Source organism: Bubalus kerabau, chromosome X (genome assembly GCF_029407905.1).
Source record: "Bubalus kerabau isolate K-KA32 ecotype Philippines breed swamp buffalo chromosome X, PCC_UOA_SB_1v2, whole genome shotgun sequence".
Taxonomy (NCBI): Eukaryota; Metazoa; Chordata; class Mammalia; order Artiodactyla; family Bovidae; genus Bubalus; species Bubalus kerabau.
In genome coordinates this window covers 21,424,695-21,442,396 of record NC_073647.1, presented here as the reverse complement: position 1 = coordinate 21,442,396, position 17,702 = coordinate 21,424,695, and the positions used below count along the sequence as shown (strand labels likewise).

Below are 17,702 nucleotides of genomic sequence, written 5' to 3'. Positions count from 1 at the left end.
CTCTGCTAAACAGGACTTCTGACCTTTGTTTTCACCCCATTTTTAAATTATAAAGAAAATATCGCAACATAAGAGAAAGCTTGGAATACAGAAGGAAAAGTATTTGTCTCAACCCCACTAGTCCACCCTGTTTTCATTTTTATATTTTTTAATATTTGGTCAAAAAAATCACACATAGGCTTTTTACATAATGGGAAGTATATTAGTGATTTCTGCTGCTTAAAATTAACACTGTGTTGGAAACATTTTTTCATGTTGCCACAAATCTGCATACTAATCATCTTTTGTGGCCCCGAAAGATTCCTTTGAGTGTTAATTATAATTAATTTGCCTTTGCTATGCATTCAGATTGCTTGAAATTTTTACCATTAAATAAAGCGACCTCCTGCATAGTGCTGTCTCCTGATCTTAGCTCAATTTCTTAACATACTGGAGTTATGGGGTTAAAGGATATGAGCGTTTTACTGCATGTTTCCAAACTGCTGTCCAATGGGGATGTGACAGCTTTCACTGCCACCAGCAAGATACGAGAGGACCAGCTTCACTGCACCCATGCCAACTTCTGAGTCACTGCCATGCACAGAGCACCCACAGATTCCCTTGACTTGCACAGTTTTTCTTCTCAGGAGTTTAGTAACTGAGACACAAATAGAAGTCAGTTGTACCATCTGCTTGTGATTGCTTTGTGGCCACAGTTTAAAAAATGCCATCAAAAATGCCACCAGATACCAGAGTGGCAGTGTTCCTACCCTATGGTCCATGGGTGGGAGGACCCTGGCACTGCTGACTTCTATTCATAGCTGAGGAAGGACTTAATGAAATTAAACTCCTGCTGCAAGGACAGAGGTTTCTGTAGGATGACATTGGCATGATTTTGTCTTTTCCTGTGAAGTTTAGCAGTGAAATCTTTATAGCTTTTAGGAAAAATGTTTGGAAGGGCCTTCCTAATAGTGACATATTTCATGGCGAATGGCATTGTGAAAGTATTTACTACACTTTTGAGTGAGATTCCTCCAGAGCCTAATGAAGTGCTCTGCTCTCCGTGAGCACTTAATAATTAGTTGTTACTGCTTCTGAGCACAGAATCGTGGCAGCATTTGCATAACAGATCCTTCTTTTTGGTGAACTCACAACCTCGCTAAGTTCTATAAAGCCTGGTTACATACAAGATGTTTCAAAACACATCTCTGAAGAATTCAGAGCACAGCGTAAACCTCCCATTGCTGATGGTGTGCTTTACCTGGGGACAAAGGCAGTGTTTCTTTGAATTATTTCTAAATTATCTCAAACCAAATGTGTCTGGGTGACTCCACTCAACTGGTTAGATCCAAGCACTGGTAAGGCCAGAACCTCAGGGTCCATCTCTGTGCCCCTCATTTTAAATGAATAGTGTCAACAGATGTCTTTGGTCACCAGACATGAAGGAATACCTACTATGTGCTCAGCCAGGTTCCAGGGAGTTTGAGGATTCAAAAGGAGTCTGGCCTGTTTTCATACCTTCCTTGGAGGAGAAACACATGTTTAAATACAAAGACAAGGCAGCCAATAATGAAGAAGAGCTAGACAGTGATGTTGCTCATCAGTTTTGGGGTCACTTGCTTAGGCCTGAGGTGGGCTGGGTACTGTGAGAAGGATTTCGTAAGAAATATCAGAGAAAGACCTGTGGATGGAGCCCCACCCTGTAAAAAGGGAAAGCTGCATCAGAGCATATGATCTGGCAGTCACTAAAAGTGACAATTTATAGCAAGCCCCTCAGTCAAGACTTTGGGTGTTTGATATTAATGCTCTGGGAGACCATGTCATATAATGAATAGAACATGGGCTTTGAATCCATGTGGATCCCAATTCAACTGTGGGTCTTACTAGATATATAACTTTGAGCAAATCATTCAACTTCTCTGAGCTTTAGTTTTCATCTGTAGTATTTAGAGTTAGCAAAATAGTTCCTTACAAGGTTATTGTGAGTATAAGAAATCATATCTATGTATCTATGTCTATTCATATCCCATTATATAAAATTTATGTATAATTATACATTTTACACATATGCATATATATGTAAAATGTATATATATATATATATATGTATACACACACACACACATAATTGCATGTGCATGACACAATTAAGGTGATTATTGTAGTCAGGATGTCCTCTGTAGTCAGGACTTGGAGTGAGTCTGAAAGAGAATAGTATTCCAATACTTTTTCCCAGTCTAACTCTGCCACCCAAATTTTGGGTGGATCAAAGAGATCCCTTTGATACATCTTTCTCTCCCATGTTTCCTTCTTTCTCTTCCTGCTAACTTTCAGCCGCAAAAGGTGAAGCCTCTTCATAGGGAGGTGCATATTGTCAGTGTCGGAGAGGTCACCATTATAATTACTTTCTCCTACCTTTGCCAATGGACATATGTGTGGACGTTTTTGGTTCCTTTATAAATACCATTGAGCAACCAATTAATTCTCATTGATAGACCAGTTTTACCTGTTTAAGTTGAGCTGTTAAAATTGGCTGGGCTCCAAACACCCACGCTGGTTTTTTCTTGTCTCATCTGTATTGCTTTACATGGCCAAAATATATCATCTTTCAGACCTTCAGTAAAATTCATATTTTGGCCATGGTTCAATCTGAAAGTGAGACACTTTAGGGAAGTCACAATGAAGAATGGGATGATGATGATAATGTGTTGTATTTGTGTAGCATTGAACCATATTTCAAAGTGCTTTTATGTCCTAAAAGTCCTAACTGCTCATATTGGGAAAAAAATATCCAGCCTGGAATTGTATAAGATACAGTACTGTCAAAGAATCATTCTTTTCAGGAACTCATTGTTACCCTTGGGTATTATTTCATCCTCACTGCCTCCTGGGAGGTAAGTGATAATGTTTGTACCTTTTTTTATAGCTAGGGAAACTGAGGCAGAAAGCCATTAAGGGCTGTGTGGGCATGCTGCCAAAACATCCAGTAAGTTCAGTTGAAAATTCAACCAATCATCCAGATGTTGTTTCCTAGTCACTGCCAAACATCTGGATTCACTGAAGGCCTGGCTACATTGACCTAAAGTTAGAGTGATGAGGAGGTAGAATCAAGTTAACTTGCCTCAGTTCACATGTAAGTGAGTGGAGAATCCAAGAGTATACTGTTATTTTCCTAAGCTCCTCGCTTGGTGCTGCCACTATTAAAGTACGGTAGGCCGCTCCAACATATGCAACTGTCAGTGCAGAGCTACTTTGGTCTATGCACACATGCCCGTGTGTGTCCATCCAGATGGACTGTGGCTAGGCCGTTTATGAGCACATCCCCCAAGACCTCTTCACTTTCTTCCATGGAAATTCTCAGCTGCCTCCTTTCAAGTTATGGTTGCTGTTGATAGGAGGTGAAATAATATATTCACTGAGGGAGTAATGTAACATTATTTCCGTATTGACAGTCCCACGATGTAACCTGGAGGGGACGTGTTCAGGGTCAGGCCCAGGGCCCCTTTCCTGCGAAGACCTGCAGGTGTGGAATGTCCTCCCCTCCTCCTTCCAAACCAGAGTTCTTGTGTAACATTCCCACGATTGGAAATGAGGACCCTTTTATTTCCTTTGCAGTTTCTAATTTGTGTGTGAGGATTTATTGTCTTGTGTTAGGAGAGGAATTGAACTCTTAAGTCCTCAATATCAGTCCTGGAATTTGCTGGGCCATATTGCTTTAAAAGAAAAATTGTGTTTTTCTTACTATCCTGCTTCAAGGCTCCTACATGGAGAGAAGACCCTACAAATACCAAGAATGATCATGATCCACTCTTACCCACAGGCCACTGTGGCCTGTGCGTCCTCTAACTCAGTTTGTTGGTAACAGTTTCTCTCTAAGACTTGCTGTGTCGTTAGTGTTAATGTCGCAGACCTTAAACTACTACAGAAGCTATTGTTTCCATGAAAAACCTAGCTGTTTATTATTTTCCCTCGGTTTCAGTTCGGGTTCAAATGAAATTCCAGAAATTGTTTTCCTGCCTGTTGGAAACAGCTGAAGCCAGAGCAGTCAATACCTGCTCATTTGGTGTCAGAGCTTTTCATTCAAAGTTGGATAGTCTCATCTGTTTGGGATGGTTGAAATGTCCTGCTGAATGGTGGGGGTGTGGACGAGGTAGCCTCTTAAGATTCCTTCCAGCCGTGTGATTCAGTGATTTGTGGCTCAAGGTCAGGCTTTAACCCAGCACCCTCTTGTGAACAAGTCTGGTGACTTTATTCTCTGCCCTGCCACTCTTTTTTAAACACCCTGTTCCCAGGTCACCCCTTTCTACTTTGTAACCTCGCATCTTTTCAGACATTCTTCCCTTCCCACCAGTCTTCCAGCCTGGGCAGATGGAACTTAAACTTGCCCTTCCCCCTACCCAATTATTCTGTTCTCCTGCCTTGTTCTCATTAGGCCATGAAAACATTAAACTACAAAAACACTTTTGCATTTATCACCCTCCTCCAGAACCAGATAGGTGATCTGTCTTCAGATCGTGTTAGCCATGTGACTCCATATGAATGATAATAATTCTGCCATCAATTTGCACAGCACAATTCAGTTTGTAAAGCTCTTTCATGAACATTACATAAATGGATCTTCACAGTGACTCAGAGAAGCAGACATTATTATCTAGATTTACCAGATGAAGAACCTATGGGCACTGGATGTCTAAGTGACCTTCATATAGTAAGTGGTCAAACTAGACCTAGAATCCACGGGGACTGATCTCAGTCTCTGTGCTATTTCCTTGTATGTCTTTGAAGACACAGCATGCCTTGCTATGGTTAGCATGATCCATATATAAAAGATGTGCAGAAAGAAGTACAAATAGCAGAAACTCCTTAATTTGTTTTCCAAGTCCCTAATGTAGTAATGTCTGTGGTCTGAAGCTCTAAAATCGGCAGCAGAGAAAGAGTAAGCATGTTGTTTACCAAGCATCCACTGGGAAGAGTCCTAGAAAACTGACCCCAATTGTGTATGGTGTGGCAACCGAGGCGCTTTGTGACATAGACAGCAGACAAACTTTCTATTAGCTATCTCTAACTCATAAAATGATTTTAAATGGCCAAAGAAAATTTTAAATGTCGAGCAGACAGTGGAATGTCTCCACTTCCATCCCCCTTCATAAATACCTGAAAAGTATTTTTAAGATGCCTGACAGATTATTTTGGTATCGTGAAAAGGCACTGACTTTGAAATAGAAAGTTGCAACTTTAATAAATTAATTAATAAAGTTGTTACATGTCAGATAAGTACCCAGGGCATACCTTAGCATGTAAGTTTTTAAAATCTTTAAATGAATCTCAAGCATGATCAAAAATTCTTTGAGTAACTTTTTTCTCACAATAAAACCAGTGAGAGTCATAAAATGCTGGCCTACTCCAGTGGTTGCTAGAAAAGCTAACACTGATCTAAAATTTCTAAACCAAAGGAGAAACGTTTTGAGAGTCAAATTTAAATAAAAGGCCTTTCCAAATGAAATTATGTTCCAGTGTCTCTCACACTTCTTCACATACAAATAGTGTAGCCGAACTGTAATAATTGCCATTTCCATATGGAGTCAGAATGTGTGTGTGTGTGTGAAAGACTGAGTATCTACAATGGCATGTTAACAACAGCCAATGAATGACTTCTGAGTTATAAAAGAACAATGCGAGTTGGTCTTCAAATCCCAGACCTAGACTCTGTGGAGCTAAACATGATCTCATGAAGTAAAAGGGAATTAGCTGATGCATTCCAAAACACATTTATCATTAAAAAATCTTCTGTCATTTTGCTTAATAGCTTGAAAAATAATTACAATGTCTGGTGGCTTTGGGGAGCATGTGTTTTTAATATCTTAATTACTGTGTACAGTTTAATAACACTGCACCAAGATGAATTCCCAAGTATTTCATATTAAATTTCTTGAAAATGAACTATTTGCTTTTTTTAGAGGATACAGGATTAAAGGTACTTAAATTGGGTCATGTATTTTAATCTTTGCACATTAAGTTAAGTTATTCAAAAGCAGAAGATAAGTCAAGAGTGGTAAGCCAAAATGTTGTTGATAGCAACAACATTTGCTGGTGATTGTGGCTTATCAGTGAAAGGAAATACATGATCTTTTTTCATTGCAGTATTATACTCTTTCATAAGGTTTTTTTTAGTAAGAAGTATTGGAAGTGTTCGGAGAAGGCAATGGCACCCCGCTCCAGTACTCTTGCCTGGAAAATCCCATGGACGGAGGAGCCTGGTGGGCTGCTGTCTATGGGGTCGCACGGAGTCAGACAACGACTGAAGCGACTTAGCAGCAGTAGCAGCAGCATTGGAAGTGTTAGCTATGGAAAGACAAGTTCTACATATGAAAAGGAAATTCTATCAAACTATAAAGGCTATTGGGTTTACAAAGTTAGAAATGTATTTCCAAAATATCTATGAAATCCGTAGTCTCTTATTTACATCTACCTGCTGGCCAAATATAACACAGCAAAAATAAATGCTTACAAATGATTGCTCTCTGCCCCCCGTAAACCTGTATTATAAGCAGTATATTGGTGTATGTATGTTCAAATACTATTCGGAAATTCAGAGACAACTTTTATCCTGATATATTTATGAACATATATGTATCCTGCCTCTGGATTGTCAGCTCCTTAAGTCTGAAATCATGCATACAAGTCTGTTTTCTACAGCACCTAACATAGTGGCATTTACAGAATAGACCCTTATATACAGTATTTTATAGATCAGTTCATTCAAAGAAGTTAATCTTTGTTGCCCTAAATTTATTTCTGAACTTTGATTTAATTTAAGGTACTTTTCACATTGAATATTAACCAGCTTTTGTACTAAAGAAGAGGGTTATGTAAGTGCACTGTTCTAGTGTGCAGGGATGTTTCGGTTTTAGGGTCCAGCCCTTGGATTTTATAGATGAGGAAATGAAAACCTAGAGAGAGAAATGACTTGTCCAAAGTCACACTGCTAGTAAATGACAAAGCTGGGCCTGGGAAACAAACAGATTGATAGTTTGTGGTGCCTTTGCTCTGCTTCCAAAGGCTCTTGTGTAATCCAAAACATGCTTCTAAACACGCAAGCACATTTTCTTATACAGAACTCCCAACCACAGCAGAAGCCCCTACTGAAGCAGTTCATCTTTGGAACAAAAATGGGCATAGCAAGAGACAGGAACTTGCTAATTATTATCTCTTGTCATATCTATTAACTAGTGTTTGGTCATAATAAGCACGCCTCAGTGCCTCCTGCCTCATTAAACCCAGTGAGCAGTGGTTGCACGTGGGCTAGGAGCCGGGGCAGGGGACTCTCTGCTGGGATCACTGGACCCAAACCGGGCAGAGTCAGCAGGACCTATTGCTCGTGGTTTTATGCCCACTCACACAGTCTGACTTGGGCTCCTGTCCACACTCAGGATTAGTCATTAGTCATCCGTTCACTCTCATGCTCGTATCTCAACTCCTCCACCTTCCTGGGTACCCTATAATGATTTATCCAGTGCTTCTCCCTCCTTCCAGAATGGCAAAATTAGCATCATATTAGTCAGTGGGCTTATGTGCCAGTTAGCTCAGTTGTCAAGGCAGTGTGTTCAGATTGTGTTCCACGGAGAGTAGAGATGTGGGAGACGTGCTGTGTGGGTTATTCTGCGTCCCCCATTCCTATTTTAACCAGAGTGTCTAAAATCTGCTTTACATATGGGTCTTCTAAATAAGATTTCACTTAAACAAAGGGCTTCAACTGCTAAAACAATAAAAAGTCTCAGAGTGCCCTTGAAGCTAATATTAAAGGTTTAATCCCATATGGAGCCATTTCTTCATGTGAGCATTCACTCAATGAATGTACTAAGTATCTACAATACACAACGCAGTCACAGAATGCCTTCCAATCTCCATCTGCCACTCCTAAAATGAACTGTTAGTTAAAATGGAGACAATATGGAAAGTATGAATGGGTTGGTGGAGACATTATTCCTATTGGAAATGATGTTCCCATTGGAAGGCCCATTATTCTCATGTTGGTGAGCCAAAAGTATCTTCTTTGAAGCTGAAGACCAAACAAAGTTTTCCTTGGCCATGTCATTAGGATTTTGACAAAATTCAATGGTAATAAAACTAACTTCTGAATAGAGAGCAGATACGTTTGCCCCAGGATGGCAGCCATATGTTAATTGGCTCAACCAAAAGTTTGGCCTTACTCCTTTATACCCATGGTTATTGAGACCTAGGGCTTCCCAGGTGGCATTAGTGGTAAAGAACCAGCCTGCCAGTGCAGGAGACTTAAGAGACATGGGTTCAATCCCTGGGTCGGGAAGATCCCGTGGAGGAGGGCATGGCAACCCACTCTAGTATCCTTGCCTGGAGAATCCCATGGACAGAGGAGCCTGGTGGGCTGCAGTCCATAGGTCGCAGAGTCAGACACGATTGAAGTGACTTAGCGCACACACACACTGAGACCTAACCTTCAACTGTAAGCTTATTTGACATATGGCCAGGGATGTTTCCATATTCTGTGTAGGCTCAGTGTTAGTATTTAGTGAATGTAAAGTAACAATAATGGGGTCAGTTCTGTGTGCCTAACTATATGCTTTCCTTAGATAGCAACCATGGTAATTTTGCATAGCAAATTTTGAGTGGAATATTTCCAGCAGAGTTATAATTAATGTTCAAAGTAAAAATTGTGATATTATTCATATGTACTTCATTGTCTTGGATAATTTCCTAATATAGTTAAAGTGAAAGTGAAGTCGCTCAGTCGTGTCCGACTCTTTGCGACCCCGTGGACTGTAGCCCACCAGGCTGCTCCGTCCATGGGATTCTCCAGGCAAGAATACTGGAGTGGGTTGCCATTTCCTTCTCCAGGGGAATCTTCCTGACCCAGGGATCAAACCCAGGTCTCCCACATTGCAGGCAGACGCTTTAACCTCTAAAGATGGTCTTACTTGTTTAGTGGATCTGTGTTATTTACTTCACAGTCCATATCTTGCTAGTTCATCACTGTGCTATGGGTAAGCAGTTGACAAGACCAAATCAGCTAAGAGAATTCCCATTGTGATAAGTCCTAGATAATGATGCCCAAGTTCAGATCAGTTTATATCCCATAGCACTGAAGAGTCTTCTGGTTATTCACATGGTATCACTATTAGCAAATTTTGAGTCATCACAACAAGCAGAAGAAGAGCCAAAAGACTGGAGAAAGGCACAAAGTTTTACCCTCACCTTGAATAAGGAGGGGCAATTGGATTGTGGAAACCACACATCAGGGAACCTGGTATCACATCTTCCCCGAATTCTAGACCAGAATCTTGGAGACTGTGAGCTTCCAGACACCATGGTGATGGTTACTAGGAGCCACTTTGGGCTCACTCAGAACAAATCAGACCACTTCCCCTTACTTATATGTACATGTGATATAGATATGGTATACCTAGATTTCAGCAAAGTGTTTGCCAGAAACTCCTATGATCATTTTTAAACAAGTGACACAAAATGTTGGCTTAAGTAATCGTATGGTTTGGGGAGTGTGTAGCTAATTCAGCATCATTCCTAAAGAGTATTTTCTTAATGTGTCAGTGTTAGCCTGGAGAGAGGCTTTTAGCTATTTGCTTTGACCTTTACTGCCTAAAGTTGTTACCAATGCCTTACTACAGACAGAGAAGACATATTCTGATATTTAGTGATGGCATGAAGCTAGATGGGGTTAGCCGATGCATAGATAACACAATCAGGATCTCAAAATATCTCAGTAGGATAGAATGGCAGAGAAAACTAGCAAGGTGAAATGTTTCAGGGAAAAATGGGAAGTATTACATGAAGATTCACAAACATGATTTAGCCACTCTTTTGATGTTGTGGCCATTACTGGGGGGGTGGGGGGAACAGAGGCAGGTAAATATATACATATGTGTTGGAGTAGAGGAGGGAGAGCATGCAAGTAAGTAGCTAGAGAAATAGTATCTATCCTATTTAAAGGTTCAGAAGAACTCTTTGAGGATTGTAAGGTTCACTATTCCACATGAGTTTTTAATAAACCAATACTACCTGTTTCCGTTGTAAAGTCTTACTGGTAGGTGACTTACAGTCATAATGAGAAATTGGAGAGCCACAACACTATATAATCTAGTTTGGGGGAAGTACAAAGGCTTTAGAACCAAACGTAGATCTAATGTTTAAGTCCCAGATGTGTCACTTTGTGATTGCCTAGCTTATGGCCGAATTAGTTAACCTCATTGTACCTCAAGTCCCCTAATCTGTGAAATAGCTATACTGCAATCTATCTTGAAGATTTAATAGAAGTGTTAGAGATAATACATGTAGTAGCACAGTAAATCATTGGTCTCCAACCTCTTTGCCACCAGGGACCGGTTTCATGGAAGACAATTTTCCATAGAGCAGGGTTGTGGGGGAATGGTTTTGAGATGATTCAAGTGCATTACATTTACTGAGCACTTTGTTTCTTTATTTTAAATCAATCAATTTATTTTAATTGGAGGCTAATTTCCAATGTTGTAGTGGTTTTTGCCATACATCGACATGAATCAGCCACGGGTGCAAATGTGTTCCCCATCCAGAACCCCCTCCCACCTCCCTCCCCATCCCATCCCCCAGGGTCATCTCCGTGAGCACTTTATTTCTAATCTAATGCTGCCACTGATATGATGGGAGGTACGAGTCCATGGCCTGGAGGATGGGGACCCTTGCAATAAATTATAGCTACTCTTTTTCTTCATGTTATGATAGTCTGAAGAGTTAACATAAAGGAAAGTCACAGGTAACCTTTTAAGTAACTTGATTCACTGTGCCTCAGTTTATCAGTTTTTGGAATGTAGAAACTCTAACTTTTCTAGGTCGAATTATTGTTTAAATGATTTTAAATATAATTATCTCAATCATAAAGAGTCTTGGAAAAGTATGTCTAGCGAATCCTTGACAGATTTTTTAACTATTTAATGTTCAGTTTGGCTCAAGGTAACTGAATGGAAAATGAAGCTGATAAATTTAAAAATTATATATACATATATATGTATTAATATGTTCATATGTGTATGTACACACACACATATATGAAGGAGCGTGCGTTTAAATTAAGTTCCTCAGATTTTTCCAAGTTTGAACTCTGCCCTAAAGTGGAAGATCTATTAATAGGCAGGCTATCCTTAGAGTATAACTTAGAGACCATGATCCAGAAGTCCGATTTTAATCTTGAGCCCCACCAGGACCTTTCATGGAAGGATGGTATCAAGTGAAAAGACTTCAGAGCTATAAAGTTCAGGGCAAATTAATCTGCATTCCTTTTGAACATCTTGCTCTCTGGTTGAAGATGGTGAGCAGTTCCTATATTTAAAACCCGGCTGACATGTTATCCTTATTGGCATATGTCTCACAGGAGGTATTTAGAATGATTTTGAGTGGCATATAATATGTTCATGAGTGTGTGTGTGTGTGTGTGTGTGTGTGTGTGTGTATTTCGCATGCCGACAGAGCAGAAAGAATTCACAGGGCTTGGGGTTACTGAGCTTTCTTGAGACACCATCACTTTCAGCTGTCGGGGTGATGTCACAAATGCCAGGAACACTGCCTAGGCCCAAATTCCCAAAGCTCAATTTTGCATTGCAGAGTCTAAGGCAGACAAGACCCCTTCCATGGGCTCTGCCATCTAAGAACCATGGAATTTGTTAGCTACACGCTGGGACCAGCCGCCACTTGTTGTCAGGCAAAAAGAGAGCTGCCCCCTGCTGCCTGAGCCTTTATCCCTGCCTGGGATACCATGGAAAATGGGGAAGGAATCCAGACTCATTAATGGGCTGGTACAAAAGATTAAGCCAAGCTAGAGGCAGTTAGTTATAGCTGCATATGGATTCTTGAAGGCAGTTGAAGGATCTCCAGACCAGAATCCAGTGGCGCTGTTGCCTTTGTTTGCCAGACCCAAGTGTATGATAAGGGTGTCCCTGTAGGGAACAGTTTTCTTACTGCTAGTTTCTATTTTACAGAATGTCATTCCCCCGGCTAGTGTAGCAAATTGGTTGATCAATAATTGCAATCTGATAACCCACAGTACCAATTATTGTTAAAGCTACAGGTTTTATTGTTAAGAGGCTGAGAAGGAGCTCAGGTCTAAGCTTCTGCTTGGATGAACAGTCTTTGTTCTTATCTGTTGTTCTTGGAAATCAGTTAAACCATGATTCCTTCTATGACTTCTTTTCAAAATGAAACTCAATCAGGAAAAAAAGTAAAACATATATAAATTTATAATATATATATATCTCCTCACTGTTCATTTAGCACTGATTTATTGAATGCACACCTTATGTGCAATGCTGAGTCTGGTGGGCTCTATTGTTAAGATATAAAGAATCCCTCCTCCTTGTATAGACTTCTTACATATACGTGTATCATTATCATTTGAATTCATTTGTTCACTATTGAGCAGCTCTATGTACTGGAGGTAGGGGCTGTGGACAAGGATATAGGAATAAGTTTAAGCACAATTCTTGCTTTCAAGGAGGGTAATGAAAACATACCTACATAACTATAATCCCATGCATAGTGTAAGTGTCACTAGACAAATATAAACCAAGTACTCTGCTCACCCAGAGAAGGGAAGGGTTAATTTCAAGACTTCAAAAATAGGTAGCCTTTAAGCCTTTATGGCTTTGAAAGATGAGGAGAATTTTGACAGATAGAGGTTGGTGGGAAGGATCTTCCTGGCAGAGAAACGTGGTATGTACAGTGGCACAAAGACATGAAAGTGCATCGATAACCAGAGTGGAAGAGGATGTAAGTAGTGAGAGATGAGACTGAAAAGATGGTATACTGCAAAATTTGGGAGGGTCATGAATAGTATAGAGCATCTGACTTTCCCTCTGTTAGCAGTAGAAGTTGGGCTAGAGAGAGAGGGGGGCGTGCAAGTAAGTAGCTAGAGAAATACTATCTATTCTTTTTAAAGGTTCAGAAGAACTCTTTGGGGATTGTAAATTTCACGACTCCACGTGAGTTTTTAATAAACTGATACTACCTGTTTAATAAACCAATATTTCCTGAGCTAGTGCAGGCGCTGGAGCCAGAGTGACGAGGTCAGATCAGTGTTTTATGATGTTAACTCCACGAGGAGCATGAAGGGTGGCTTGGACATCAGAAATTGGAAGCAAAAAGTTCAGTTAAGCTTGCTCAGGTTCACAAGGCAAAGATGTGATGCTTGCTACTAAAAATCATTCACCTTCCTTTCCACCTCCTGACGGAACAGTTCGGGGGATGAAAACTGCTCTGTACCTGTTCAAGCCAGTCATCTTCTGGTTGTTAGCCAGGACATAGGGAGGCTGGAGCGTGCATTGGTTCGGGCTTCAAGAGTGAAGGTAGCGTGGTGTGACCTCACAGCAGACCAGTACCTAACTCAGGTCTCACAGAAAAAAAAATTATTTTTAATTCTGGTATTTCATTGAACCTGAAGTAGAAGTTCTCACAATAGAGTATTTAGAGTCCCTGGTGAATGTGTTAACTATTACTTTTTAATCAATTTGTTACACACTTTTTTATTCAGGATTCCAATTAAAAGTGGCTCCTTGGCTGTTGAATGTTGAGCGTCATCCATTCACCGAAGCCTCAAAAATTACCAAAACTGTGAGAAAGAGTGAGAGAGATTATAGTGGTTTTTCTTCAGCTGCCACCGTGGGTGCTTAGATGTGTTGGAGAGACGACTGTGTTTCGTGACAGCCTCACAAAGAGGAAGGGGGGGGACCCAAGGGAAGCGGTGACTGTTCGCCTTCTCCAACCTCCTTAAAACACATTTTCCCATTTGTTACCAACTCCTGTGTCTTTCTAATTATGGCAGCTACTTATAGTTTGTGCTGTTTCCCTAGAATGGTCTTCAAGAACTTTATACACTTTATAAAGTATAGGGCCCTGTTTGTTCATTTTACTCAAACGTCTGCTGACAATGAGCTGAGCTGAGCTGACCTTTCGCCGAGGCTGGCTGGCTGGCAGGCACTCGATACCACTTTTTCTCTCCACCTTAGCACTCTTGTGCCCTTGCTGGTCAGAGAAGATACAGAGAAGGCAGGCAGTGTAAAAGCCTGTTTACAGCACTTCCACAAGGGTAGGGTCTTATCTGCCCCACTCACCACTGTATCTTCTGCTTCTAGAACAGTGCCTGGCACATCTTAGGCAATGACTTTTTATTGTGTGAATAAGTGAAGTATTCTGTTCCAGCTTTTGAACCAGCTGTTTAACTCCAGTGTAGGGAGTCTGTAAGTTTTATCCTACGCCTGTTTTACCATGGAATTTGGGCAGCAGAAAACTTGTTTTCTAGTTTCACAGGCATACAGACAGAGGGGAAATTCTGACCTAGAATGGATTATGTGCAATGTCTCACTAGTACTTGATTGAGATGATGAGATTTGGGACTTTTCAGCTAAGATGATTAATGAGATTTTTGGACTTAGAGTTGAGTCTGTATTGGGTTGAGACTTTAAGGAATATTGGGATAGGGCAAATGTATTTTGTTTATAGGGAGATAGTGTGCATGCATGAAAGAGAGAAAGCAGGGGCATTCTTTCCAGCATTAAAAAAATTAAATATTACGTTACAGTTTAACCTTTAAAGTATGTACAGAATACGCTAAATCTGCCAAAACCATCTAGAATAGTGCGTCCTTTGATTTAAAATTTTATTTTACTTTTTCCAGTTTTATTGAGTATAATTGACATATAACATCATGAAAGTTTAAGATGTACAATGTGTTGATTTGATACACTTCTATATCATAAAATGATGACCACCATAGCATTAGCTAACATCTCCATTCAATCACATCATTATATTTCTTTTTTATGATGAGGACATTTAAGATCTCTCTTTCTTCACTTTCTTGAGAAACATGGTGGAATTGTACCATGTCCACCCCATGAGTCCACTATTCCATTCGTTCAGAACTTGGCAAATTCGTGATCTCACTGTTCTGTCTTCCTTTGTTGACCTTCATTTGGCGGCTATGCCATGGTTCCCATCCAGTGCAGTGATTTTTGACAGAGACCCGAGGCTGTGACCTGCTCCCTCCTACTATGCTAACTCTGTCTCTCTAAAATATGGTATTGAGAGGAGATGGGAAACCTACTTTATCTGCCAGAGCCTGAGTAACAGGAATTTTCATTTTCTGGCTGTCTCCTTTCTACTTCAAGCTCAGCTTGTTGAGGCTTGAAGAGCTAAGATGGAATTATAATTCATGTCCCTGTTTTATTTCTCAGCTCATCTTCCTGGATTCTGAAGACTGTGGTGGTTCCTGCCTCAGTTATATGTAGGAAACTTTCTTATTTGCAGGCGAGAATCAGGTGATCAAAATCTTTATCATCATCTATCCTGTTTAAACATATTTCTTGTGCTTTTCTATAGGAAGTAGTTTCTGTAAGGGAAGACAAATGGGTCTGTGATCTTATCTACTCTCAGCATCATCTAGCCCTGGTCTCTCTTCCCTGGAGCCCGTCAATCACTAAGTGCTTTCATGTCATTCTTTGTAACCTTCTTTGTCTGAGATCCTTTTCTATCTGTATACCATCACCCTTACTCCAGGCCTGCCTTACTTCACCTCCAATCCCCTGATGGGCACAGTGACTAGAAAAATCGATAAGACACTCACTGCCCTTGGCTTCTAGGGATGGGCAATCTTTTTTTTTTTTTTATAACATCTTTGTTTTCTTATAGCACTGAAGTCTCCAATATGACTTTACATTTCACTTTATATTTTTCTTTTGTTGATTCATTTGTATAACTTCTGTCTCTACCACAAAAATACTTGTTGCTTTCCTTTTATAAGTCCCCCAAATATGGGACTTGACTCCCACTTATGCCATGCTACCTTCTCTGAGATGGGGAACCTCTTTGCCCACAACTGCTCGCTTCTCATCTTCCTATCCACCCACTCTCATATTCCATATAAGTTAAAATTTTTCTTATAGGTTGATTTTTTTTCTCTATGCCCTTAGTGATGATTCTGTCTTTAATAGAAAGTTAAAAAATGACTCCTGGAGAAAGACAGTGATCAAGACTACATAGCATTTATCGAGTACTTGCTGAGTGCTGGTATTACTGGGTGTTTCAAAACATCTAATTAAGAAGCCCCATGCTTTCTATATGCTCCTTCTAGATTTAAAATAATCTATATAAATGCTTTTGGCTTGAGAACCATACTTGCTATGTGCTCCTTTCTAGATTAAAAAAAAAAATCCATAATCTATAAATGGTTTTGGCTAGTGATAATGAACAGCAGCACTTTTTTTTTTCCAAAGCAAAAACACCAGAAGTTTGGAAAGGAATTTGCAAGTTGTGTTGTAATGCAACTGATCTCTTTCTTCCTGAGAAAGTTGGTTTCTTGCCAGAGCGTTCAATTCAGGCCCACGCAAACTGGGTGTATTTATAGAGGGCTGAATGAGGAAGAAAACATGATAAACTTTTCTCCCCAGTACAGCAGACAATGGTAAACAATCACCAGGTGAATACCATGTAGCACACAACTTGGGGAATCAAATGCCACCTTGGTATATGGCAGCCAGACATCTACTAGGTTGAACGGTTCCCCCTTGCCCCCTGTAGGCAGACAGTTGAGGTCTGGAGACTCAGGAATGCTATTCTGGGTGATGGCAAGCCCTCAGAGGTTTCTTTGAGCACTCTTAGTGTGGGGGACATCTAGGAGAATATACTCCCTAAAAGTGCCTCCAAATTCTTAGTATAGAATGTTAAGAAAATCAGAATTTCTGCATTTAAAGTGCTTTAAGGGCCTTCCTTGTTGGCTCAGATAGTAAAGAATCTGCCTTCAATGCAGGAGACCTGGGTCAGGAAGATCCCCTGAAGAAGTGAATGGCAACCCACTCCAGTATTCTTGCCTGGAGAGTCCCGTGGACAGAGGACCCTGGTGGGTTACAGTTCATGGGGTCACAAAGAGTCAGACACAGCTAAGACACTAACACCACAGAGTGCTTTAAAGTGTATGAGGCTCTTTAATTTACATGACCATGTGTATTTCTCACAAATATTCTGTGAGCTGGTTATCATTCATTTCGGTTCAGTTCAGTTGCTCAGTCGTGTCTGAGTCTTTCCGACCCCATGAACCACCGCACACCAGGCCTCCCTGTCCATCACCAACTCCCGGGGTCCACCCAAACCCATGTCCATTGAGTCAGTGATGCCATCCAACCGTCTCATCCTCTGTCGTCCCCTTCTCCTCCTGCCCTCAATCTTTCCCAGCATCAGGGTCTTTTCAAATGGGTCAGATCTTCACATCAGGTGGCCAAAGTATTGGAGTTTCAGCTTCAACATCATTCCTTCCAATAGAACACCCAGGACTGATCTCCTTTAGGATGGACTGGTTGGATCTCCTTGCAGTCCAAGGGACTCTCAAGAGTCTTCTCCAACACCACAGTTCAAAAGCATCAATTCTTCGGTGCTCAGCTTTCTTCACAGTCCAACTCTCACATCCATACGTGACTATTGGAAAAACCATAGCCTTGACTAGATGGACCTTTGTTGCCAAAGTAATGTCTCTGCTTTTTAATATGCTGTCTAGATTGGTCATAACTTTCCTTCCAAGGAGTAAGGGTCTTTTAATTTCATGGCTTCAATCACCATCTGCAGTGATTTTGGAGCCCAGGAAAATACAGTCAGCCACTGTTTCCCCATCTATTTGCCATGAAGTGATGGGACCAGATACCATGATCTTAGTTTTC

General features: G+C 40.6%; 1 protein-coding gene across 4 annotated transcripts in view; it reads left to right on the top strand.

Annotated features, from left to right (window-relative positions):
• Nucleotides 1-17,702, top strand: part of GPC3 (glypican 3) — a 460,817-nt gene that overhangs the window by 343,264 nt on the left and 99,851 nt on the right. The gene's annotated exons all lie outside the window — the stretch shown is intronic.